This window comes from Sciurus vulgaris (assembly GCF_902686455.1).
Source record: "Sciurus vulgaris genome assembly, contig: HiC_scaffold_155_arrow_ctg1, whole genome shotgun sequence".
Taxonomy (NCBI): Eukaryota; Metazoa; Chordata; class Mammalia; order Rodentia; family Sciuridae; genus Sciurus; species Sciurus vulgaris.
In genome coordinates this window covers 1,259,318-1,285,596 of record NW_027632898.1, presented here as the reverse complement: position 1 = coordinate 1,285,596, position 26,279 = coordinate 1,259,318, and the positions used below count along the sequence as shown (strand labels likewise).

Here is a 26,279-nt window from a genome sequence, read left to right as displayed (position 1 = left end):
CCTAAGGCCAGTGACACTTAGTTGTATTGCGCTATCTTTAAGCAAGTCATCTGCAACACCTGGAATAGAAATGCATGTTTTCTGGTGTGCATGTGTCTGGAAGTGGAGTCATATGCCACTACACTATCTGGGTTGTCAGATTTGGCAAATAAAAAATGCAGGTTCCTTTTTAGGGGGCAGGGATACCAGGGATTGAACTCAGGGGCACTCAACCACTGAGCCACATCTCCAGTCCTATTTTATATTTTAATTAGAGACAGGGTCTCACAGAGTTGCTTAGTGCCTCACCATGGCTGAGGCTGATTTTGAACTTGTGATCCTCCTGCCTTAGCCTTCTGAGTCTCTGGGGTCACAGGTGTGCAACACTACACCCAGGCAAATGCAGGTTCTTGAGTTATATTTGAATTTTAAATAAATGCATTTTTAGCATAAGTGTATATAATATTTGAGACATGCTATACTACAACGTTCATCATTATGTATCTTATACTTAAATTTAACTGGGTAGCCCTGTGTTTTATCTGATAGCTATAATTATACTGTAGTCCACAAATGCTACACAAAGTGACCAGAACAACCCATATTGCAGGGAGTGGTCACCTTGGGATGTAATGTAAGCAGTGAGTTGATGAAACAGTGGTCTGCAGAAGCCAAAGACTGAGGAAGGTTTGGATTTTTCAGGCAGGAAACTCCACCTACACTAAATCATTTGGAGGTCAACAAAAAACAGATTATGTGTTAGTATTTAGGAAGCAGGTTCAGCACAAGGAAATCATTTGCAAACAGGGAAAATGAGTTAGGACAAGAAAGCTTCTAACATCATTAACTTTGAAGATAAAAAGGTGCATAATTGGATGAAGCCAACAATAACACCCTCCCTCAGCTTCCCAATTGCCATTTTTCCCCATCAATGTATTTTTATTTTGATTGTTATAGTTTATGGAAAATGAAAATAATGTATGTTTGCAATGTGAAATTATTTGCATATATCAATTTGACTAGTTGCTGTACTGATCCCCATCAGTAGAAGTTAATTCTAATAGTTGAATATGAATTTTCTAAAGAGAATCCCATAGGGTGGAAATCTCTCTCCTTATAGATATTTTATTCTAATGCTTGCCAGTTTCTGTATAATCATCCTCCTTTTCTCCTAAAAAGAATGCATTTTTTTTAATGACAGAAGAATTGAGGTCTGCTCAGTGCGTTCCAAGGTAAGGTGATATACAGAGTGATCCACCATGGATGGCTCAGCTCTGAAGACCCAACTTCTCCCTGGTTGTGTCACACTGTGAATATTAAAAATGAGGTGTACGGGTAGAACAGTGATGAGGGGTTGGATCCTTAACAGTAGGCAGAGCACTAGTGGGCACACTACTGTAGCCCTGCACCTGGGAATGCACTGGCTGCTCTGCCTGCAGCACTTCAGAGCACCTCTGGACCAAGCCAACACACACTACACACCTGGGGCTCCAGCAGGCTGACAGCAGCAGAAATGAGGCCCTCTGGACTTATTCACCCCTGAGGCTACAGGCAGTGGCCTCAGTGCATCAAAGAGCAGAAGTATCTTCCACCCACGCAAGGTGGCCAGGTTACAACACATGTCTCAGGAAAGTACTTCTGTATACACGGATAGGACAGATGGAGCTTGAGTGAGCACATGGAAGCATCTGAAGAACACAGCAGAGCAGAAAATTATATCCAGGACTCTGGAATTAAGCTATCATTAAAACTAAATATAGGCCACAACTTGCCTGCTAAAATTAAACCTGAAGTCATTACTGCCTACTAGAAAAGAAGATTTAAATAGGACCCGGTGTTGTCTAACATAAAAGCCACCACTTCCAGGATACAATTAAGAGTAAGTCTACAGGGACCGGGGTTGTAGCTCAGTGGTAGAGTACTTGCCTAGCACATGTGGGGCACTGGTTCGATCCCTCAGCACCCCATTAAAAAAACTGAAATGTTAAAACGAAAGTAAGTCTATATACCAAGAACTAGGAAAACAGTTTGAGAAAAACATAAGTGATAGAAATACTGAGAAAAATGAGATTTGGAAATTATTTGAGCAGAATTTTAAAGCAGGAATCATAAAAAAATACTTCAACAAGAAATGAAATATTCTCTTGAGGCATGTGAAAAAAAAAATGGAAGATTTCACATACACACAGAATGAAAAAAAACTCTCAAAGGAAATGAAAGAACTATGAAAACAGTAAAAGAAAAGAAGTGAGCTCGGTGGATTTAAGAATAGAGTGGAAATGTGTTAGCTAGTTTTCCACCATTGTAAGAAATACTTGAGATAAATAAACTTATAAAGAAAAACATTTTCTTCTGTCTCAAAATTTTGGAAGCTTTGGTACATGATCAATTGGCTCCACTGCTTTGGACCTGTGGTGAAGCAGCTCATCATGGAGGAGGTACATAGCACAACAGGACTGTTCAGCTCATGGCCACCACCTTCCAATAGCACCACCAGCTAGGGACCAGGCCTTCAACATGTGAGCCCTGGAACACTAGTAAAAAGGAAAAAGTTTGCTACTACTGAAGACAGAAAATAGAATTTTTTCAATTGCTATGAGAGAGCACATGGATGGAAAGCACAGGAACAGAGCATAAGGTGTCTGTGGATGATGAGTCACAGAAGGTGAGGAAGGAGTTTGGGGCTGAACTGGTGTGCCAGGAAATAGTGGTGGACAATTCTCAAGAGTGGCATTGAGACAAGAACTTACAGATTCAAGAATAGGAAAGAATTTAAAGTAAGAACCACCAAATACTCCATAGCAAGATATCTTGTGATTCAACTTCCAAGATAGAAAACGACAACAACAGAATGTTAAAGTCAAGAGAAGAGACACCCTAGGTATTGAGGAACACCAACTCTAAAGACAGCGGACTTCTTATCTGTGGTCAGAGGTGAGAAATTTCTGAAAGGAGAAAACGAACATGAAAATAGCATCTGGGCTGTGATGCCAAGAGATGCGCCAGACCAGGTTGGGCATGAGAATGGGACTCTGGCTGAGCCACGGGGCCCCAATAGGTGAGGCTGGAGAAGGGCTGAGAAAGGCTGCCAGGTCAGCCCAGGATGGGATTTCACTCTGAAACCTTGGTTGAGCCCCAAGTGAAGCTGGAACTTGCACCCCCACAGCTGGCCCAGCACTCACAGGACCATGTGTGACAGCACCCATGGCTCCCAGCAGCAGTCAGCAGACCTGGAGGTCAGTCCAGCCTCCAGCTCATGCTGGCCTCACTGCATCCCCAGGGGCACCTTGGCCTTTCCCACACAGGGCTGGACAGTGGCTTTGTAGACCCCACAGTCTGTCACACTCTGGGTTCTTCAGTCATGGCACAAGGGCAGCCTCAGACAACAGGCATCCAGAACACACGAAGAGCTGCACCTGGCTGCATTTGAATTTTGATATACAACAAGAGACATTGTACTAAGTTTGTCCTAAGGGTCATATGTTGGTGTCCCCTGAATTAATCTGTAGCCTGTCTCCACATGAAAACAAATGCCCACATTTCTGTAAACACACACACACACAAATGACACTTTAGCTTGCCACGCAGGCACCAGAGTCAGCAACACCCGAAGTAAAGAGCTGAGTCAGACCTTGCATCTGGGCTGTGACCACTACTCAATGGCATGATGGGGGGAGTTTCTCAGGTTTCTAAGCCTCTTTAGCTCATTTGGATTTACCTCATCAAGGGTCCTGGTGGTTCTTTGGTCACATATACAGTGTGTAATGTGCACCTGGCCCATTTTGAGTCAATGCATGTTAGTGTAGCCCCAGGCACAGCACGTATGGCATGGCAAAGCCTGCTTGACAATCTTGCCACCAGAGCACATTCCAACCTTCTTTCTGCTGCCTCGTGGATCATGATTTGATGATTGTCTTTTCCTCTGCTGGCTGGGGGGTTTGCCCTTCCATGTTCATATGGTAATATTAGTAAATAATCGACTATGGGTCACTGGCACAGCGATTTAAGAGTACTGAGCCAGCTTAGTCAAAGAATGTCTGAAATGGCATCCACTATGACCTAGAATCTTTCATGTCATTTGATGTGTTAACTGCAGGTAGCTGAAAATGTCCTGCAACTGCTCTGGGATGAGCCTGCCCTAAGCACGGAACATGGATTCCTTCCTGGGCTCTGACCCATGCTGGGTTTTGTGCTCTTCATTTGATGCTACTCTCCAAGCCTGTGAATGTAAATTTCCACCCAGCATTTTCCTGATAAGGAGAGAGGTGTCAACTGGGCCTCCAGCTGGGAGGCATCAGCTCCTTTGCTTTTGGAGTAGCTGCAACTCTGGGCTGAAAGTGGCTTCATGTCTGTAGCATTTCCTAGTGAAAAGGAACACTTCCCTGTTCAATGGCCATTCAAGGGCTCTTAACTACTCCAGCATCTAACTGCTGGGATAGGATAACACCAGGCCCAGGAACTCCATCTTATTTCTCCCCATTTTGCTGTGCATCTGGACAGGGAATCTTGCACTCATTACCAGTGCTAGTAAGAGGTCAGTTTCATGACTTTATACTTGGCATTTATCTTTGGGGAGTCCCCTGGCAAATTCCCAAGGAGACAATGATTCCTGACTTGTGGGAAGTTACAAGGATACCTGCCATTTCCTGTATGGTGTAAGCTGTGTATGGAGAGCCTTCTGTGTATGATTCTCTTCTTGACAACATCTTTAACAGGTGTGACTGTTATCAGCTTCTCTGCACAGAGGCCCAGGCAGATGGACAGAATGTGACCACCCAGGATTTGCCTGTGTGTCCTGGGTTTGATTTGCTTGATACATGACCAAATGTTTAAAATCAACATCTAAACTAGTCAGAAATAAAAGTTTAAGAACCCAAACTATGCAAGGATTTGTCACTGCCTTGAAGATGAACAGTTTTAAACAGTGAGAGGAATAGATGTTATCTAGAATAAGGATACTGTGCTGGTGCCCAGAGAGCTTCATAATCGGACATAATAACCACATGTGCAGCCAGCTCTGAATAAACAAAATTCCATTCTGAAATACTTAACATAAACAAGTATGCATGTGCACATAAATAGGTGGGCAGAGTTAATGCCTTTTGGTCCCAGTTATGCATGATTTTTTAATTATTCAGGCCACCAGCCAGTACATCTTTTTCCTGTAGTAGAAAATGAGATTAAAAAGCAAAAAACCTGGCAAAGAAAAAATTTAAAAAGAAGGGAATGTTTGAGAAAAACATACACAGAAGATAAAACCCATTCCTGAACTTACTGGAATAAAATCTGTAATAATGCTTTATGTAAAAGTTCTAGATGAGAATCAATAAAACTCAAGCTCTAACTGAAAACAAAATTCAAGATATGTTACAATATATTATTCACAAGATGTGCTTTAGAGACAGAATGCAGCTCTGTTCATGACCATAAACTCAAGGTCATGAGAAAATTTAGTGGGGACCCTAAGAATAATTTGCCTGCCGATGTCAATTGCTTCTACATCATAATCACTAAACTGCACAATGATGGCACTTTCAGGGTATGTGCATCCTGCCCTCCCAGCAGGCTTAGCCACCTCACACAGGGCTTGCAGAGCCCTGACCACTACTGCAGATGCCAAACCTTCTTAGGTAGGGGGCTCATGCATGCTCTGTAACTCAGCCTCGTGCCCTCACCACAACATGAAGGGAATATCCTTCTGACAGAAGTCTAATGCTGATAACAGTGTATACAGAAATTATAATGCTTATCATATAGTAAGGACTACATAATGTAACAGCATTAATTATATTCTCTCATTATATATATTATGAATATATTGGTTATATGACTTCTATAAATATGTGATATACATCAAATAGGATTTAAGGCAGTAATTGAATTTGCCAAAATTATTAAAATATAAAGTGTATTTATCAGCAAGATGCACTGCCCTGAAGTCATGAGAATGATATCACTGGAACGTAGCAGATCATAGAGAAGCTGTCTCCTCCAGTGATGGCAGTTGTCATAGAGGGTTGGCACCACTTGCCCCTCCTGTGACCTCAGCAGACATTGTTAATCAGTAAGGAATTTTTTTCCCATCGGCTCTCATTTTCAACACAGCTCTCCACTGAGTCATTACCTGTCAATCATGGTAGACTCAGTAGTAATCACTGGAGATCACTGGCGGTCACCAATTTCGACCTGTTGCTCAAGGCTGCACAGTCAAGCAGCACAGAACTCAGTTGTCCTGACACCAAGCTCAAGTAGAGTTCATCACTCCAAACTGTGCCCATGTGTGGGATCTGCCCAGTGGGGCTTCCCTTTGGAGAAGGTGCAGTCTCAAACAAGAGAAGTTCAAAGTCTGTTTTCTTCTCTTTTTTTTTTCTGGAAACTCCAAATCAAATGACCCATACAGCAAGAAATGATGTGTGACCATGATCAAAAGACCTGGTTCTTCTCTCTTGAAGTGGGAGGTAGAGTGCACTGGGTGTCACTAGCACAAGAGTGTCCTCCTGGAAGAGAAAGCTGTTGAAAATGAGGTGTGTGAATTATCCATAGATGAAGATGAGAGACCAGGTTTTGTCTCACCCTAAGTTCAAAGCTTTAGCAACAAATATTCTGTCAAAATGGGAAATAGCCCAGCAGCACCTCTGTCCACCTCCAAGTCTCCCATGGCTCACACATGAAGACTTTGATCTTCAACATTATTCTCCACTAGAATGAACTAGGATTCCATATCAGAACAGCTCAGAAACATCCCAGCTTGTCCAAAAAGCAACATGAACTATTGTGCTCTATGAGTTTCTGCCTCTTTTAAGGAGTTCACAGCACTTAAACTAGAATCCTTCCAGGTGCAGTGGTGCAGGCCTATGATTACAATGACTTGGGAGCCTCAGGCAGGAGGATTGCAAGTTCAAGGCTAGCCTCAGCACCTTAGCAAGACCCTCAGCAATTTAGTGAAACCCTTCTCAAAATATAATATAGCAAAAGATTGAAGATGTAGCTTCAGTGGTAAAGCACCCTGGGTTAAATTCCTAGTACAAGAACAAATAAATTAATTAATGGCAGAGTATTTTTGATTAGATGTTTATAAAGTACAGAGAATGTTGATTGTATATAAGGTATAGAAAAATCCTTAAGGGAATAATAATTAAGAAATTTTAAGTACTGAGCAGCAAACGTGAATACCTTCCTCTCCCTGCATAGAACCCTATCAGACAGGAATAGAATCCAACATCTCTGAAGCACACAGACAACTTCTCTCACTGGTTCCACTTCTGGGGCTTCTGCTCCAATTCTGTCTCAAACACCCTCGAACTCCACAGGAGCAAAATCAAGTGGCATCTTCTTCTCATCCCATCTTCTTCCCAACTTTCTGCTGACTCACCTTCTTCCTCTTATCCTGGGGTGATCAGGGTATCAGGTTTGTCTCTCTTCCTTTCTTTTCTTCTATTCCCAATGTTGATTCTTTTCTTTGCTGGTTCACTCATTTCTTCAGATTCCTTTTCTTTGAGTGCTGGGGATTGAAGAACCCAGGGCCTTGTACATACTAAGCCCATGCTCTATCACTCAGCTACACCCCTGTCCAGAAATATTCCAGGGCATCGGAGATGCCTCAGTCAAGCCAGGCATAACATTAATCACTTCTGCTTCTTTGGAAGATGCTATGAAGAAAATGAAATGACGAACCACAGACTGCAGGAAAAGATTTGCAACACATTAATCTGAATCTAGTATAGAGGACTTTTAAAACTCAGGAAACAACCCATTTGTTTTTAATGGGCAAAAGATTGGGGCAAACACTTCACCAAAAACACACTGATGGGCAATAAGACATGAAAATATGCTCAATATCATTACTCATTAGGAAACACAGACTGGAACCTTAATGAGATACCACTACTCATTTGTTAGACAGCCTACAATTAAAAGACAAAACCAAGTAAAAATAAATAAGTGTCAAGTGTTGGGTAGGATATGGAGCAACTATAATTCTTATACATTTGTGGTAGAAACTAGAAATGTTACAATTGTTTTAGAAGACTAATTTGGCAATTTCCTGTAAAGTCCCACACATGGTTACCTTATGATTCAGCAATGCCACTACTAAGAATTTATCAAACAGAAATGAAAATGTATGCTCACGTGCCTGTACACCAATGTTTGCAACAGCTTTATTTATAACTGTGAAAAACTATCTAGGCATAGTGGCCCACACCTGAATTCTAGTGGCATGGGAGGTTGAAGCTGGAGGATTGCTAGTTCAAAGCCAGACTCAGCAGCTTAGCAAGGCCCTAAGCAACTTATTGAGACCTTGACTCAAAAAGAAAAAAAAAAGTTTTAAACAAAAACTAAATGGGATGGGTGGTGTGGGGATGTAGCTCAGTGGTTAAGCACCCTGGGTTCTATCCCTGGTGCAAACAAAACAAACAAAACCAAACAAAACAAATAATTGGGGAAAAACTAAATACAATGTAAAATCCTTCAAGTGTGAGTCTATAAATAATCTGGAGGACATCCATACAACACTACACAGCAATAAAAGGAAATAAACTACTGATATGAGCAACACATGGATGAATCTCAAGTGCACTGCACTAAATGAATGAAGTAAGACTAAAAAGGCAAAGACTCCATTTATAGGTGATTCTGGACAAAGAAAAACCAGAAGAACTAGGGAGAGAAAATGACAAGAAAAGATGAAGAAAGGATTTTCTGGGGTAATGAAACTCTTGGAAGATCTTATAAGGTGTCTAGAAGGCCACTGTAGGAGGACATGATGTGGATGCTGCGCGATTAGGCACAAAGTGATGAGGGAACCCTGAGAAGGCACAAGAGGTGGCGCAGTATCAGCATGGTCAGGGAGAGCTGCTCACAGGTGGGTTGAGGGACGTTGCTCTTCACCGGAGCCCAGGATGTCTGGAGGCCCTGGGTCACTCAGGCTTCCCTGCCCTCAGCTTCTTGTTCCAGGCCTGGACTGGCCTTGGCTCAGCTGATCAACTTAGGAAAGCCCAGTCCTGCCAATTCTCAGCTCCTCTTCCATCCCCATCTCCCCCCAGCACAACAACCCATTTGGCCAAGTTTGTCTAGAAACTGACATGTCACCCTCTGTGCACCACTGAGACCCAAATAAGTTGGCAAACTAGAGGTTCAAGTGGTGGACCCAGGGGTGATGGAGTGGGGTGAGGCTGGGTGGTCTTCCCTGGTCCCTTACCCAGCTCCCAGGCCCGGACCCTCACTGTTCTTTTCCTTTGGGGATTTCTCCAGGGTACTCTGGAAGCCTCTGGGAACCCCTATCTTTGTGCCTTTGTAGTTTCCAGACCCAAGAAATGGGACAGAGGGAAACTGCAGCCTGGATGGGAGCCCTGGATGAAAGCCTTGGACTCTGTGCTTTCCAAGATGAGGGGTGTGGGTGGTCAGGGAGACCAGGCAAAGTTGAGTAGTGACCCCATGCATTTGGCTTGTCTATTCCCAGGTACATGTCAGATGCTGTGTGGCTTCAGAGGAAGGAGGGAACCAAGTGAGAGCTGATGGAGGCCTTGCACTCACTGATATTCTCCCTAGTGCACCATCACACAGACCTCCCTAGGTCCAACTCTCAAACTGTGCATTTTGACACATCTTAGTAAGGACCAGCAGGGAGTGTTAAGGCTGCAGCCATCTAGGTGAGGAGTAATGGGTGTGCATTGGGAGAGGGCTGTCTGTGGGTTGCATGTGTGTTGGGAGAGCCCCTAAAGTGGGGCTGGCCCTGAAGCTGAAGCACTTGGAGCTTAAGGAGTGGGATTATGAAACTTTAGAGTGCAGAATCCAGGTCACAGGGCTTCAGAGCACACCTAGGTGTCCCTGTATAGTCAAAGAGAAAAGCCTCCTTGGGTAACTAGCTGGTTGGCCCTGGACCAGTTCCTTACCTTTCTGGGCCTCAGTTTCCTCAGCTATTAAGTAGTCTAGTAGTTTGTAATGTTTTAAAGGAAATTCTTTTTTTAATTGGAAATTTTTACTTGAAGTCCCATGTGAAACATACAAAGTGGAGCATTAGGAGTGCAGTGGGGTTGGTAACCCATGAAGCCCCTCAAAGGCCCTTTTAGTGACTTATGGCGCCAGCTCTCTCTTTTGTCCTGCCTCCAGGGGCTCAGGGACTTGACTGTGAGCTGTGAGGTGGAGTTTAGGGGAAAGCCCACGTGTACTGACTCTCTGTTTATCTTCCCATCAGCCCAAAGCTACAGCAGAAGGCCCAGAGTGGAGTCTTGGTCTCCAATTTACCCCCTCTCAGTGATGTCAGGATGTGATGTGGGCCCCACATCAGGACTCTGAGGCTGGAGCCATCTCTCCCCTGTTGGGAGTGCCCTGACCCCCATGACTGTCCAATTCCCATAAACATTTTTTGGTGCTTCATATGGGTGCTCTGCCTATCTGTTCTAGATTCTGAGACATGTGTTTCCTGGGTGAGGCTTGAGGGACTGGAACAAGTGCCTCCTGGAAGGGAAGAGCATTGCTCTCTGGAGACCCAAGCTCAGGAACCAACTCTTTCTGGCTCTTTGACCTTGGGCAAGACACTTAGCATTTCTCTCATCCTTAAAATGTGGCATTAGTAATATTCACAGCAATTGACCTGGGCGACTTCCCAGCAAGGGCTGGAGACGGGAGGAGAGAAAATCCACCAGCCAGGAAAATATATAGCATACCTCAAACTATTTCATACAATAGGAAACTTATATATCATTAATTCTAGTTTTGTGTGTGCACATTATGTGTATCCTTTAGGATTGTGTGTGTTTGTGTGAGACAGAGAGAGAGAGAGATTTTGTGTGTGGTACTGGGGATCAAATCCAATTATGGGCCTTATACATGGTAGGTAAGCACTCTACCACTGAGCTACATCCCCAGCCCTTTTCAATTTCAGACATGGTTTCAGTATATTAACCAAGCTCGCCTCCAACTTGTGGTCCTTCTATCTCAGCCTCCCACATAGCTTCCCAAGGTGTTACAGGACTTCATTGCCAAAACTGGCTTAGAGTTCTCTATGCAAGTTCTTGCCAACTGCAAATAGAGAGTTTTTCTTCTTTCACACTCAGGTGGATACTTCAAAAAATTTTCTTGCCTAATTTCTGTGGCTTTAACTTTTAACCAGACCTGCTTCTTTAGCCTTTGACCTCCACCATCAGCAATCCTCTGCTGGGCAAAGCTGGGGAGCCCGCAGCACCCACCTCGCTCTGATGCCAGAACATTCAGTGACAACTTTCAGTTGGCTTCTTCCCTAGAGCTCCTTCTAGAAACACCTCCCTTCCCTTCCCTTCCCTTCCTACCCTCCCCTCTCCTCCCCTCTCAGCTGACCCAGGGCAAAGGCAGGCTCAGCTCAAGCTGTTTCCACCTGCACTTGAAGGACAGAGCTTCAGCATGGATGCTTCAGGCCATGTCCTCAGAGCAGGTTCTGACCGGGAGCAGGAGGAGGAACAAGAGCACTGGGGGAGTGGGGAGCAGCTGATAGAAAGAGCATCCCAGACCTGCAGGAGATCCCTGTTCTGTCTCCTGCTGGCTCAGGGTGACAGTCCTGGAAGATGCCACCATGTAATGGAGGGACACGATAAGATGAGAGACACATTAATTCTATTCATCCCTCTGATCTCCAGAGGCCGGCAGAGGACACTGCCCACTGTGGGTGGATGGCATCTGAAGCTGCTTTTGTACCCTGATCCCACAAGCCAAGGCCAGGGACAAAAAGGGTGGGTGTGTTTAGAAATGAGGCAAAGGAGGAAATTCAGAGATGTGGAGATAATGAGGAGCAATGGCCCACCTCCACTGTGTGGGGGTGACCTCGTCTGGTCCACACTACAGTGCAGGGGTCTTCAGGAAGCTGTAGAGCCCTTCCAGATATCTTTCTGCTCCTGGGAGGCTGTTCATGTGCTAGATCCAGCTTTGGGACACACAGAACTGACTCTGTTTCTTCTAGAACTTTCTATGCACCTATGGCATGTAGTTCAACCTCTGAGCTTTGGCTTCTCTGGCTGCAGAAAAGGCTCTGTGCTCTTTCTTATTGTCTGGGATTCCACTCAGCACCAAGTAAGCAGCTGTCCTACTGACTGTGCTTTTGTTATATTGAGCTGAAGGACAGAAGAAACCCACTTCTGAGAACACTCCAGGCAGGAAGACTAGGTGCTAGAAGTCTGCATTTCCCTCTCTGTCTTCCTTTTGTAGAGAGCTGAGCTTAGCCCCAGGCCTTGGGATAATTTCCTTCTTCATCTCTCTGTCCTGCTCCTCCCTCTCACCCACTTCCTCCCAGTCCTGCCAGGATGAAGTTAGCATGCTGGGGTTAGCAAGAGGTGCAAACTGGATAGGATGTTAAATCACTCTGGTCTTCCTCCCCAAGGGCAATGCAGGCCAGTTCCACATGAATAATGATTTGTCTGAGGCAGCACACTGGATTTTTTTGAACAAAAAGAGGAAAAACAATTCATGTTCATTTTCTAACCTTCTGCTCCAGGCTCCAGGCTGAGCTAAGAGGGGAGGATATGCTGGAAGACAGACAATAAAGACAAGCACTTTCCTGATGCAGGAGAGCAGGGACCTGCACATCTGGCCCCCTCCTTGTTTGGCTATGACCTGTGAGCTCAGATTGGTTCGATGTGTTTAAAATCACTGAATATAATTCAAAGATGCTAATAGTTTTCTCTCAATTGCTTTACAGTATGTCATACCCTGCTTTATGTCTTTGTGTTTACTATCGCTCATTGCTACAGTTTGGATCTGGAAGGTTCCTTGAAGGTCTAGGTGGTAAAGGCTCAGTCCCCAGCTTGGTGCTGCCAGGAGACAGAAGGGCCTTTAGCAAGTAAGGCACAGTGGAAGGTGTTCAGACCATTGGGCACATGCCTTTGAAGGGATAGCAAGACCTCAGCCCTTCTCCTTTCCTTTCTTTTTAAAAATGTCCTGGCCAAGAGGTGAGTGGGTTGGCTTTGCCATGTGTTCCAGCCACAGAGGCTAAAAGTAGTGGGTCGGCCCCGTCATGGACTGAAACACTCCAAATTGTGTGCCTGATAGACCTTTCTCTTTGATGATTTGGGCTATTTGTTATAGAGGAAGAAGGCTGACTAATATCTCATTTACAGATCAATGTATAGACTAAAGAGTGAAAGCCCACATGACAGGCTCCCTCAGCCTCAGCACTGTTGACACTGGGGGCTGGATAACTATTGTTGTGGGGGCTTTGCTGAGCAGCTTCCCTGTTCCCTATCTACTTGATGCCTGTAGCTCTGCCAGCCCAAGTAGAGAAAAACATAAATATCTCCAGTTAGCCATCCCCAGGGAGGAAGAATCCTGGCTGATTTACAATCTCTGTCTGAGAATGGGTAAGGGAATTGTCATGGATCATACAGCTAGTGAGTACTTTAGGTGGGGATCAGACGTGGGAGTCTTGCATCAGTCTCCTATCCTGCTTCCAGTGAGGTATTCTGCAATATCATGGGGCCAGGATGAAATTACTAAGAAGGGAGAGCACCCATGGGTTTCCATGAGGGAGGGGCTTCCGTGAGGGCAGGTCAGAGTTCAGAACAGAAGGAAGGCTTTGGAGAATAAGGTCATGCTTCTACCATGACAGAGGAGGACACTAACTTTGTATCATATATCAGTCAAATGCTAAGCTTCCCCAAAAGGACTCCATTTTTGCACACAGACTTATAGTACAAAGATAATTGTATCCAACTTGTAAATAAAATTTGTCAATAAAAGACATTGTGGAAATTTGTTCTTTCTCTACAGTGATCTAACATCCTCAAAGTCAGATTTACAAAAAGTAAATCGGGTCCTCTACAGAAAATTTTCTGATTCCTGGCCAGAGGAACAATTCTGGGGCTATTCCACATCCACTAGAAGGGCTCTTTTATGAGGAGAAAAGACTGAATGCTCTTGAGCACAGACTCAAGAACCAGGTTACCTGCATTTGAATCCCTGCTATGTCACTGAATGGTTATTTGACTTCTGGCAAATTACCTCACCTCTCTGTGTTTGATTTTCTCATTCATAAAATAATTCTTTGTATTTTCTCATTTGAATTCTTGCTGCCCAATGGGTAGGCTATGTTATCACCATGATTTTACAAATGAAAACACTGAGGCTCTGAGGAATTTGGTGACTTTCTTAGGGATACACAGATGGAATAGGAAACTCTCAATAATAATCACTTTCCACTCACCTATGGGTTTCTGAGGTTTGCTGAAGGGATACCCATGAACATATTGTGTTTTTTATTTTAATTTTATTAGTTTTAATTAGTTGTACATGACAGTGGGATGCATTTATACATTTTGGTAGATCATACATACACAGAGTGTAACCTGTCATTTTTCTGATGTACACGTTGCAGGATCACATCGGTCATGCAGTCATACATGTACATGACGTCATAATGTCTGGACTTAGTGTATTTTTGTTAGCCTCCTAAAAATATTTATTGGGTATTTATTGACCTGTTTGTGAATAAATTTACTGGGCATATTTGTTATCAGTAAAGAACAAAATAGACAGTCCTGCTACTATTTTCATAGGTAGAGACAGAAAATAAATATTCAACAGACAAATATATAGTATTTCAGGTGGAAAAATGTATATAAAAACAAATAAAGGTAAAGGAAGTAAAAAGTGGTAAGAGGGGGAGTCATATTGTATACAGGAGAGTTCAAGAAGGCATTTCTTTTTTTAAATGATTTTATTTATTCTAATTGGTTGTACATGGCAATAGAATGCAATTGTACATTTTAATAGATCATATATAAATGGAGTGTTTACTGTTCTCTTTATGACAATGTTCCCCCTGCCATGCGTATGCTCCTTTCCAGGGGGTGGGGCTGGCTGGTTGGAACCTCTCCCCAACACTACAGTATAGCTTTGGAAACCTGCACACTCCTCCTGTGGGTCTCACTCAGGGTGCCACTGCTGAGTGGAAGGGAAAATGCATTTCCTGCTTTCAGATTCTCTCCATCACAAGGAAACCTTGAACTCTCTGGAGTTCTGGAACTTTCTCCAGAGCTTCTCGCCTTCAACCTGGGTACCTTGCAGGACCAAGTTCCTGCCTCAACAAGTGTCCAAGCATTGACTGGGCAGCCTCCTGGCACCACAGTTGTGAAGGGGATGCTGGCCCCAAATAGTTGTGGAGTTCTTGCCAAGTGTTCAGGGCTATGATTTCTGGTGTCCCAGCACTGATCTCCACTTGATATGGCCCCACCAAGAGCCCCAGTTGTGGTGAGGAGGAGGAGTCATCATTTCTACAGGGTTGGAAGAGCTATCAGGGACACATTTTTGAAAAAAAACATGTTTCTTCTTAACTCTGCTACATTTTATCTTAGCTGAAGACATCTTTACTAAATCCCTTAGGCTCCATTGAGTATTGGAATGAGCAGACCTGGGTTCAAATCCTGGATTTGTACCAAGTAGCTGTGAAGATTTTCGGCATATCGATTGACGTCTTTGGGCCTCTGTTTCCTTGTCTGTAAAATGGGCAAATCAGTACCTTTATCTCACGACCATTTGGATTATCCAAATATTGATGGATGGGTCCATTCTTGAACTGTCCATGTTACTAATAGCTGGAGAGTTTCATCACTTCTGATGGGGTGGGGTTGGGTCCTCGAAAAAGTCGGTTGTCCTGGACTTGCAGAGTGGAAGAGCCCTTTGCCCTTCCACAGGAAGGAAGGTCAGGGTTTGACCAATCCCTGGCACGCACTACAGCCAGCAAAGCCTCTGAACTGCATTTTATCTTCTTCAAAGCATATCATTACCTGATTTGGTCATCAAAGACCCCCGCAAGGGAGTCCAGCAGAGGACAGGCCCAAGGAGAGATGAGTAAGGAATCCCAAAGTCCTGGCCAGGTGCTTCTCTGATAGGCAGCCCACTAGACTGAGCTTCTCTGCTGATCTTGGCCTGGGAGGAGCATTAGGCCATCCAGGCCTGGTCAAAAATACCCACAGAGGGACTTCCTTTCCCTTACTGTGAACTGTGCTCCTGAGTCCAGTCAGATGGGCTGCAGATGTGAGCTCTGGGCTGCAAGGGAGGCCAGGGAATGGGTTAGTCTCCTCCCTTGCCTTAGATTTCAAGCCCCAAGTTCACATCCCATGGTGCTACGGGAACATCATGCTGGGCTCCTGCGAAGTTCAAGTTTACAGAGTGTTGGGCGCAGGAAAGTGGAGCTAGGGTTATTGTCAGGCTGCTGCAATATAATGCAATACAATAGTAGCTGTTTGTCAGAGAATGTCCCAGGCAACAGGCATCTCATCTTAAAGCCCTGAGGTCACTTGGCAATGAGCCACACCCTCGTGTAATCCCTGCTGCTGGCTCAGTTTCTGAACGGCCTCTTCTTCTAATGCATGGCCAGTGCCTCTTGACTTCTCTTCCTCCAGCTATTTCAACATACAGGCTCTCTTCCTTTCATGTTGTTTTCAGAAGAGCCCAACTGGACCTTTATCCCAGAACAAATGCCACTCAGCTTACTGAGAGTGGGACTGCTCAGTTCTCTTTGGAAACAGTAAATCCTCTGTTTCTGGACAAGGTTGAGGAACGTTCTCTGGTTCAGCCAGACTGGGTTCTGCCATCCATGGCTCTGTGACTTTGGAACATTCACACCATCTCTCTGATCTCAGTTTGTCATTAATACAAAGTGGGGCAAGAACCCTACCTTGCAGGGCTAGAGGGAGGACTAAAGAAAACACGCGCTGTCTGGCATGAGCCTACACTTCTTAAAGGAACGTTGAAGCCCTTCTGTTTTTGTCTTGTTGTCACATGTTATTGTTGGTGGTAGTCATGAGGCAGGGATGCTGCCTCTCTTCTCTCCTCAGCCCCTCCATCACCTACATCCCCAGACCACCTCTGCTTTCCAGCTGGGCCACCCTGGAGAAGTTACTCAGCCTCTCTGTGCCTGCCTCTGTTTCCTGTTAGGAAAACTTGTGAGACTTTCCCCAAATTGTACACCCAGTATGAAAAGTCAAACCAAACTGGCATCAATTCAAGAGGCCTGACTACTTTCCTATCAGGCTTCTGTGATTTGATCATATTTCTGCTTTTCCTAATTGAGGCCACAGCTTTCCTTATACCTGATCTGGAATGAGGCTTATCTGAAGGCAACGTCCTCTTTAGATTTTAAAGTTCTAAAATTCAATGCCCGGGCTACCAGGTCATCATTTTCTTCCGCAATTAATCAAACAGACAGATAAATAAATAAATAAAGAAAACCTCACCAAAGCAGACAGGAGGTCTTTGGGCTCCTTGGGTCTCATCCATGAGGGACGGGTTGGAGGAGGATGCCCGGGATCTGCCCTGCTTCAGTGAGCACCTCGAAAAAACATACACTTCAAAGGAGAACCAGGGCTGCAAAGGTCATGTGCTCTGTTCTGCCCTCCTGTGGGGTCACAGTCACTGCCTCACTCTGGGACAAGGCCAGATGGTGTCCAGGGAGTGGCTCTGGGCTTGGTGGCACCACGGCTCAGGGACCAGGAGTTTGTTCCTGGAGCCAGGCACCACTGGCCTCCCCAGGTCCAGACCCACCACTCACCAGCACCAGGGGCATTACCCAGGGGCTCCAGATCCCCAAGGACATCAAGGGTGGCCTTCGGGGTGCCTGTGAACCTGGGCAGAAAAGAAATTCCTGACATCCGTGGTCAGTGACGTGGCACTGAACACAGCCCCTCTGTCCATCATGACCACGGACAGTGGGAACATGAGAGTAGTCTGTCCTTTGTCACCAGCAGAGACCCCAGTCCCCATTTGTGCCCCCCCATGACCCTCATGCCCACAATGGCCCTGCCCTCGTGAGTGAATGTCATCAGATCTGCTGCCAGGATCTTCCAGAGAAATATTAAACAATTTACAGACATGTTTTAAAAACCCACACAAGGCCTGTTTCCCCTTACTCAGTCTGGGACCCTGTTCTTATGTTCTTTCCAAGGTCAGTGGACCTTGAGAAGCGGCCAATGCTAAAGAACCCAGAGCAGCTACAACTCATTCTACATCATCTTTTACTTCTATGAAGTATCACACTGCCTGATTTTGACCAGGAAAGAGAGAGTAGACACAGGAGACACGGTCCCTGTAGCTTTTTCTGCTTCTGAGGAGGAAAAGAAGCTAATAAGCATTACTCTCATTCATGAACACCTTTATAGCTCTGTTTATCTTTCACATTGGAAGAGTCCTCTAACTTAGGCAAGGCCTTATGTTCCTCCTCTCCCAGGGGAGGTACTGAGACTCAGACAGAGAAGGACCTGCTCGTGGTGGGGCATACTCTGTGATGTTCAGCTTCCAAGTCCCAGTGCTTTAGTCTTCTGGGGGTGACCTCCTATTTCTGACCCTGTGCTTCTGCCTCCTTTGAACAATGCATGTCTTAGATCATATAGGAGAGGGGAGGAAAAGGTTCTTTGGGGACTCACAGTTTCAGAGGTCTTAGTGCACAGAGGGCTGACTCCATTGCTCAGAAGAGTGTGGCAGAGAAAAGCAGCTCAGAACATCCCAGCAGGAAGCAGAGAGAAAGAAAGAGGCACCAACCAGGAACAAAATATAGACTCCAAAAGCATAACTCCAGGGATGGGTCCTCCTCCACCCACAGTTTACCAGTCTTCAATTACCAGCCAGTTAATTCCTATCAGAGAATTAATTCTGTGCTTGGGTTAATCTCTCATAAGTCAGTCATTTCACCTCTAAACTTTCTTGCATTATTTTACACATGAGCTTCTAGGGGGATGCCTTGCATCTAAACCATAACAAGAACTATGAGAGTTTCTGTGTCTGAAGGCACTAAATTCACAGCAATTTGTTAATAGCAATGGCAAACATGTACGCACATGTACAGTTGTATGTGTGCACATGCATGTGTATGTGCATTTGTGTGTATGTACGTGTCAATTTGCACACAACAATCTTTCCATTGCAGGTGGGGGTATTAAGGCAGAGACTTCAGTTACTGGCTTCAGGGTGCACAGGTGGGAAGGCATGACCCAGGCATCAGATCCAAGGATGCTCTCTGCAGAATCTGTTCTCTGCCCCACCCTCTATTGCTCCTCATGGTGTTGGACAACATTAGGGAAAGGGCACTTCAGGAAGCAGGATGGACAAGGTTGTGTTCAGAAAGAAGAGCTGCAGTTGGTGGGCTGGAGAAGGCAGGAAGCATCCTCAGCACCCTGGGATTGAGAACAGTTAGCAAAGAGCTGGCTCCTGCCAGTAACTGTGGCCAACGGCACTGTGAAGCCCCCAGGAGCTGTGTTCAAGTTCAGCTCCAGTCTCTCACCAGCTGATAGCCAATCAGTCCAAGCTTCCTTACGGGAGGAAATGCCACAATAGTGCCACCCTTGAAGCACCAATGGAGATGACCAACACCCTATGGGAGGAACATCAGCACACTGCCTACCACAGAGCGACTCTCTCCAGGAACTTGTTGCCTCGAACTTCACCTTAACCACAGAGCCATTAGCAATTGTGTGAACCTTTTTACATCAAAAGATAGCTGCAATATGTTAAATAGAAAATAAAATATAGACTAATAAATTCAGTGCATTAATGCCTAAGAAGAGAGGAGAAAAGAAGCATTTTCTTTCTAGGAAATCAAATTGACTTTTTTTCCTACTTTTTTTTACACAGAACATAAAATTTGTCACCTACTACAGTTTGTGTCCCTCCCAAAGCCCAATGTGTTGGGAACTTGGTCCCTGAAGTGGTGGCATTGGGAGAGGGGAGAAGGTTTAGGCCTCATGGGAGGTTCTTGGGTCACTGGATCTCAGAAGGATTATATGATCCCAGCTATCTGATCTCTTTGCATCCTGATTTGGGATATGACCACTTGGTCCTACATGGGATCCCATCATAAAGTATCACCATGAAGTGGCATTATTCACAGACCTCACCAGAGGCCAAGCCAATGATGGGACCACCCAATCTTCAATTCTGAACCTCCAAAACCGTGAGCTAAATAACCCTTTTTTAAAATAATCAGCTTGCTTCAGCTATTTCATTATAGCAATGAAAAGCTGACTAATCTGCCATCTTCACCACTTTTAAGGCTGTAGTTCAATAGTATTACATATATTTGCATTATACATTTTGACCTGGTGTTTTTTTCTCTACACTTTCTACAATGAACCTGAATTTCTTTAGTTGACATATCACAATACATACTTCACTGTAACTTTTTAAGCAGGAGAAATGGCTAAGACAACAGACACCAAGAAAAATAAAGCATAGTTTTCTGAGGAATATCCATACTGCTTTCCATAATGGTTGCACATATTTGCATTCCCACCAGCAATGTATGAGTGTACCTTTTCCCCCACATCCTCATCAACATTTATTGTTCCTTGTATTCTTGATAATTGCCATTCTGATTGGAGTGAGATTCATAATAGCTAAACTATGGAATCAATCTAGATGCCCTTCAACAGATGAATGGATTGAGAAAATGTGTCATACATATACATACACACACACACACACACACATATATATACATATATATGCAGACATATATGCATATATATGCATATATATATATAAATGATGCAATATTACTCACCTTTAAAGAAGAATTGAATTCTGGCATTTGCTGGTAAATGGAGTTAGAGAATATCATGCTAAGTGAATTAAGCCAAACCCAAAAAGTCAAAGACCCAAAGTTTTCTCTGATATGTGGAAGTTAATTCACAATAAGGGGATGTGGGATAGGGAAAAATAGAGTTACTTTAGATTAGGTAGTGGGGAGTGAAGAGAGGGGAAAGGATATGGTGGTAGGAAGGAGAATAGAGTGAAACAGACATTATTACCTCATGTACATGTATGACTACATGACTGATGTGATCCTGCAATATGTGTATTCAGATAAATGAGTTTACCTTCTATTTATGTATGATCTATCAAAATGTATAAATGCATTCTACTGTCATGTACAACTAGTATGAATAAAAAATTTAAAAAATAAAAATAAAAAATAAAATAAAGTATATGATGGAAGAAAATATTTCTAACATGTAAATTATTTCTCAAAGGAAGGTAGACCCAAACCTAGAAAAAGTTTTAACAAATCAATTTCAAAAAGATTTTTTTAAAAATCTGATAGAAATAAATGAGAGAGAGATGTAAGCAGCCAGTAGAGATAGATCAAGATGCTCAATTTCATCAGGCATAAGAGAAGTGAAGTGTCCTAGGAAGAGCTTCTCTCTGTCTATGAAGTCTGGGTCTTTTCTCGACATCCTCCCTGACATCAGGAATTAGTAGAATGGGGTTCGCATAGAGAAGCAAAAGGAACATTCTCTTCCTGACTCCTTTCTTCTTCAGACAGTTTGGATTTTTAAAACTCACCATGAATGTGCTATAAGTTTACAGCACAAATATGAATAATAAAAGAACTAAAAAGCATGCAGCTGCTTTCAAAGGGGAGTTTCATCACTGCCAGGCAGTGCTGAAAAATTTCAATGGCAGATGTGACAGATGCATGGTCCTCCCTGAAGGGCCACAGATCCGTCCAACAGTCTGAGCCCAACTCTCACAGTCCCATAAGTATCCATCTTGGTCTCAAAATCAGAAAATTGCTTCTACAACCTCTCTCTCATCCCAGGGCTCAATAACCTTTTCATGCAGGAAGCTCCGATGAGAGGAAAGTAGTTAAAAATGAGAGCCAAAATTAAGGAAAAAAATCAACAAAGAATCAACAAAACAGAGTTGTTTCTTGGAAGAGATAAACAAGATTGATAAGCCCCTATTTACAAATGACCAAGAGAAGAAGAGAAAAGCCAGGCTTATAAAATTAGATATGAAAAAGAACTACTCACCATAGATATCACAGAAATACAACAGAGCATTAGGGACTATTTTGAAACCTTGTACTCCAATATATTGGAAAATATAAAAAGAAATGGATACATTTCTAGATAAATATGATCTTCTAAAACTGAATCAAGAGGAAAAAAAACTTAAAATACACCAATAACTTGTAATGAGATAGAGGCCATAATAAAAAGCCTTTCAACCAAAACAATAACCCAGGCCTCGGTGAACTCCCAGTTGAGTTCTAACAAAAACATTTACAGAATAGGATGTTCATGGTAAACTGCTCTAGAGATGTTCTCTGCCCTTCACCACATATTCTCTTCATGCTGTAACTAGGAGTGAGATATAAAAATGTATTGACACCTTTCCTCAAGGGGGAGTTAAAAGTTTTCTTAACTTGTCTGTTTCATATTTCAGATATAATGTTAATTTATGTTAACTAATTTATATTAATCCAAAAAATTACATATTAAAATTTCATGAAATAATATTCAAATAAGAAACTAAGATTAGTTTCAAAATTAAAACACCATACCTAAGTTTGTCAAGAAATTCATTTTAGAAAAATTAAGTATACATAAGAATCTTAACATTCTACTATTCCTATATAACTCCTATGAACATTAACACACAAATTACTAAACTGTTTTCTGTACGTATGCTTAAAGATATACGAATTTTATAAAAATAAAATCATATTAATATTTTCTAAATTTCTAAGTTATTTTAAATTGCACATAATTAATATTCTTTACAATATTTTTAAGGACAGTTTTTTTTAGCATATAGGTCATTTATCCAAATTAAATTATTTTTGCTATCTTAAAAAGAGTTATTAGGAATATTTGTACAGCTGTGTCTTTATAAATAAAAATTATTTTAACATAGATCTCTAAAATGTAATTGATAGATCAATAGCATTTAAGATTCTAAGAATTCTAAAAATTATTTATTAAATCACTGTCCTGAAAGATACTACCACTTCACATTCTACCCAACAATATTTTAAAAGCACTAATTCTCTGTACTTGGATCAGCACTACATTTAATGACAATAAATATTTTTCCTAGTTTGTTAGGTAAAAACTAGCCATTCTTTGTTTCATTTTTTATTATTAATAAGTAGAAACTTTTTTCCTGTGCTCACTGAACATATGTATTTATTATTTCAAGAAATGTCTGTTTGTGACTTCTGTATCCTTTGTAGAGGCCACATCTCTTAAGATAAAACTCTGCCTCTCATCTCATTCCAAGATAAGATAATCATTCAAGTTCATTTAAACTTAAATTCAAAAGATCAATTTTTGTTAAACAAATTACTATATCTCTAACATAAACAGAAATTACTATATATATAAAACTTTAAAATTATACAAAATTATATTCCATAGTCCATAGTTATAAAAATGAAATGGGTTTATTCCCATTAATTTTATATTGTATTTTTCTTACAAACCTTACAAGTACTGTTTGTTAGTGTCTTAAACAAGTACCAATTCTAATATAACAACTTAAGTTAATTTAAGATAATGAGACTACTACTTATAAGATAAGCAAGTTGTAAAATTTTCAGTGTCTATACTAACACCATTTTAGAGTTTTGCTGCTTAGCCCATTACTAGAAACAAGATTGAATCATACATTTGATCAAAACTAGCCCTTCTTCTACTGTAATGCTCTCTTCAGCTCAGTAACATTGACTTCTGCAATCCTCCCATGCCTATGCCTAACAGGCAACTTTTACTAACTTTTGTGGTCAAATAAAAATATTTATTAAGTCACTTCTTACTGTTTAAATACTGCTATGATGCTAGGCCATTGTCTACAATTTAAGGCTAATGATGCTCCACCTTATATTCACTTTTTTCTACAATTTTAAAGAATAAAGAAAAACAACCCTAAATAGCCCCAATAAATCTCAGAAAATAATTTTTTAAAAATGTTTTAATTCAGATATTAAAAGTCTCACCGCTCCTGAGCAGCACATGGTAAAATAGAATAAACCAGACTCAATAATCATATGATTATGCTTTACACTTCCAGAAAAACCAACCTGTCATCTTGGAGATAACCAAAGGATCTGACACTAGGTTGAACTGATAGTTTAACAACAGGGAGGTAATAAGACTCCAAACACAGTGTTTATAACCATGCTGGCTTTGTTGAGCTGTCAGGTAAGAGGAGTCCATGGACAGATTCATTGGACCCATTTCCTAAATTCACTTTTAATGAACCCAGAGATGTGAACTGGGAAATGCATCCCAGTATTTATAATGATAACACACATGAACAGTGCTTCCCTGTCAAATGGCTCAAACATCACAGTTTACACAGGACTCCAGTAGGAGCTTCCTCCCCTCTCATCAGGGCCCAAAGCCCAACAGGACTCAGAGAGCCTAACCTGTGAACAGTAACAGCAGGCCAGCTCCAAGGGTACGGCAACAGGCTCCATATAGGAAGCAGCCTGTCATTCCAGGAGCCACCATTACACCAATCCCTAGGGCTCTTCATAGAAAGGCATCCACAGCCCTCACCCTTGCCAGCTCTCAGTTTGGACACCTGGGAGCTCCAGGTCCAGGGGCAGCCCCAATCCCACACTTGACTGCAGGCCCCCCACAGCCTTGGGCAGCCCAAAGCAGGCAGCCCTTGGGGCTGACAAACATAGAGACCATACCATGGGTTCCCACGCCAGCACCCAGACACATTCTGCTGGCAACCAGGCTGCAAGGCCTACTGGGTCATCTAGAACATTGGCTTCTACCTCTATAGTTGTCCCCCTGTGGCCAGTGTTTGTCCCAAGAACAGGCAGGCCCAACCAACGTGGAACAACCAAGCTGCATCCCCTTTAAGACTGCCAGTGTTAGTGACCTTAAAGGCAACAGAAGAACAGACTTGTCCCCAGGTATGACTGCTTATCCCCAGGACAGTAATGAACATCTGCTCAAAAAGTAGAGGGACCCCCAAAACCAGAGAACACAATGGGACAAACCTGGGACAGAACACCAACAGTGCCTAGCCAGAACACTACCATCACATCCAACACAAGAGAAAGAGCAAACAGGGGCAAATGAACACTGGAGTTCCTACCCTGAGTGCCATCCCCCAAAGCCTGCCCACTCAGAAATACCTGAGCTCATTTCGGGACCAGCACTACCCCCAGAAAGGCTACCTCCTGTAGGTCATCTGTCCCTGTAACATCCATGGAATCCCAAATAGAAGTGACCCCAAGGAACAAAACAGCAACCTGTACCTAACTTGGGACAGAGCCCCTCCAATGTCCCTAGTCAGAACACCACAATGGGGACAAAGGACAGAAGGTTAAGTGCAAACCAAGACAAACAGCTACTGGTGTTTGTCATCTCCCAAAGCCTGCCCAAGCAGAACCCCATAAACTCTCCTGGGGGAACCAGAACCACCCCAAGAAAGACTACCTCTACTAGCAGGTATGTCCCCATAGCACCAATGAGATCTGGGAACCCAGAATTGTTCCCAGGTTTGACATCTCACAAGGACAGTAGTGAGTATCTACTCAAAAAGCAGAGGTACCCCCGAAACTGGTAAGCACCATGGGACAAGCTTGGGACAGAGCACCAACAGTGCCCCAATCAGAGCACTATCATCATGCCCAGAGAACACAAAACCAAGAGCAAACAGGGGCAAGGAAACGCTGGAGTTCCTACCCTGAGTGCCATCCCCCAAAGCCTGCCCACCCAGAAACGCCTAAGCTCATCTCAAGGGACCAGCACCAACCCCAGAAAGAGTTCATTTTGTATATATATCATCTGTCCCTGTAACATTCATGGGATCTGGGAGCCCAAAATTGCTCCCAGATCTGATATCAACCTTTGGGGCCATGTGTATCTTCTCCCAGAGAGGAGGGATCCCAAGCAACAGACAGCAACCTGGCATAAGATTGGGACAGAGCACCTCCAGTGTCTCTAAGCAGAGCATCACAATGGGGCCAGAGTAACAGAAGGTAAAGTGAAAGCAACCTTCCTACATTTACTGCCATCCCCCAAAGCCTGCCCAAGCAGAACCCCATAAGCCTGCCAATGTGCTGAGATACGGCCTGGGAGGAAAGGCTAAAGCAGCAATTGGCCAATTGCTGGGGAAGGAGAAGCTAAGGTTGAACATGGGAGGGTATTTCAGGGAGGAGAGAGCAGAGCCAACCCACATTGGGTTGGAGGCCACTGTGGTGGCAGTGGTGGCAGTGCTGGGATGGTGGGGCAATGTCTGGCTAAGTCCACTTATGCCAGAGACTTGGCCCCTCCCAATGAAGAGGGTGCCCACGCACGGTCATGGGGGGTCATTGTACAGCTGTCCCAGATGGCGTGGGTCTCACCCATCAGAAGATAGTTGATGTGCTGCAGAAGCTTTCTCCTTCTCCCAGTTTAGGTCCTCAGCAGTGAGGTGGTGACAGCCTCAGAGGTTCCCCGTGGTGGCGCAGCAGCAGAGGAAACTTCCGTTTCTCTGGCCTACCGGTGTCTGCCATAGATGAACCCCCTTCTTCCTGGGCAGACTGTCCCACCCTG

The 26,279-nt window shown here is 43.4% G+C and overlaps 1 protein-coding gene across 1 annotated transcript in view; it reads left to right on the top strand.

Moving 5' to 3' along the window:
* The window catches only part of LOC306652241 (keratin, type I cytoskeletal 47 kDa-like), a 162,861-nt gene extending 138,981 nt beyond the window's left edge, over window positions 1-23,880 (top strand). The window contains exon 2 of the transcript XR_013761336.1: window positions 23,791-23,880. The gene's annotated coding sequence lies outside the window, so the exon portion shown is untranslated. The remainder of the gene's footprint in view (window positions 1-23,790) is intronic.
* Window positions 23,881-26,279: the final 2,399 nt, after the last annotated feature.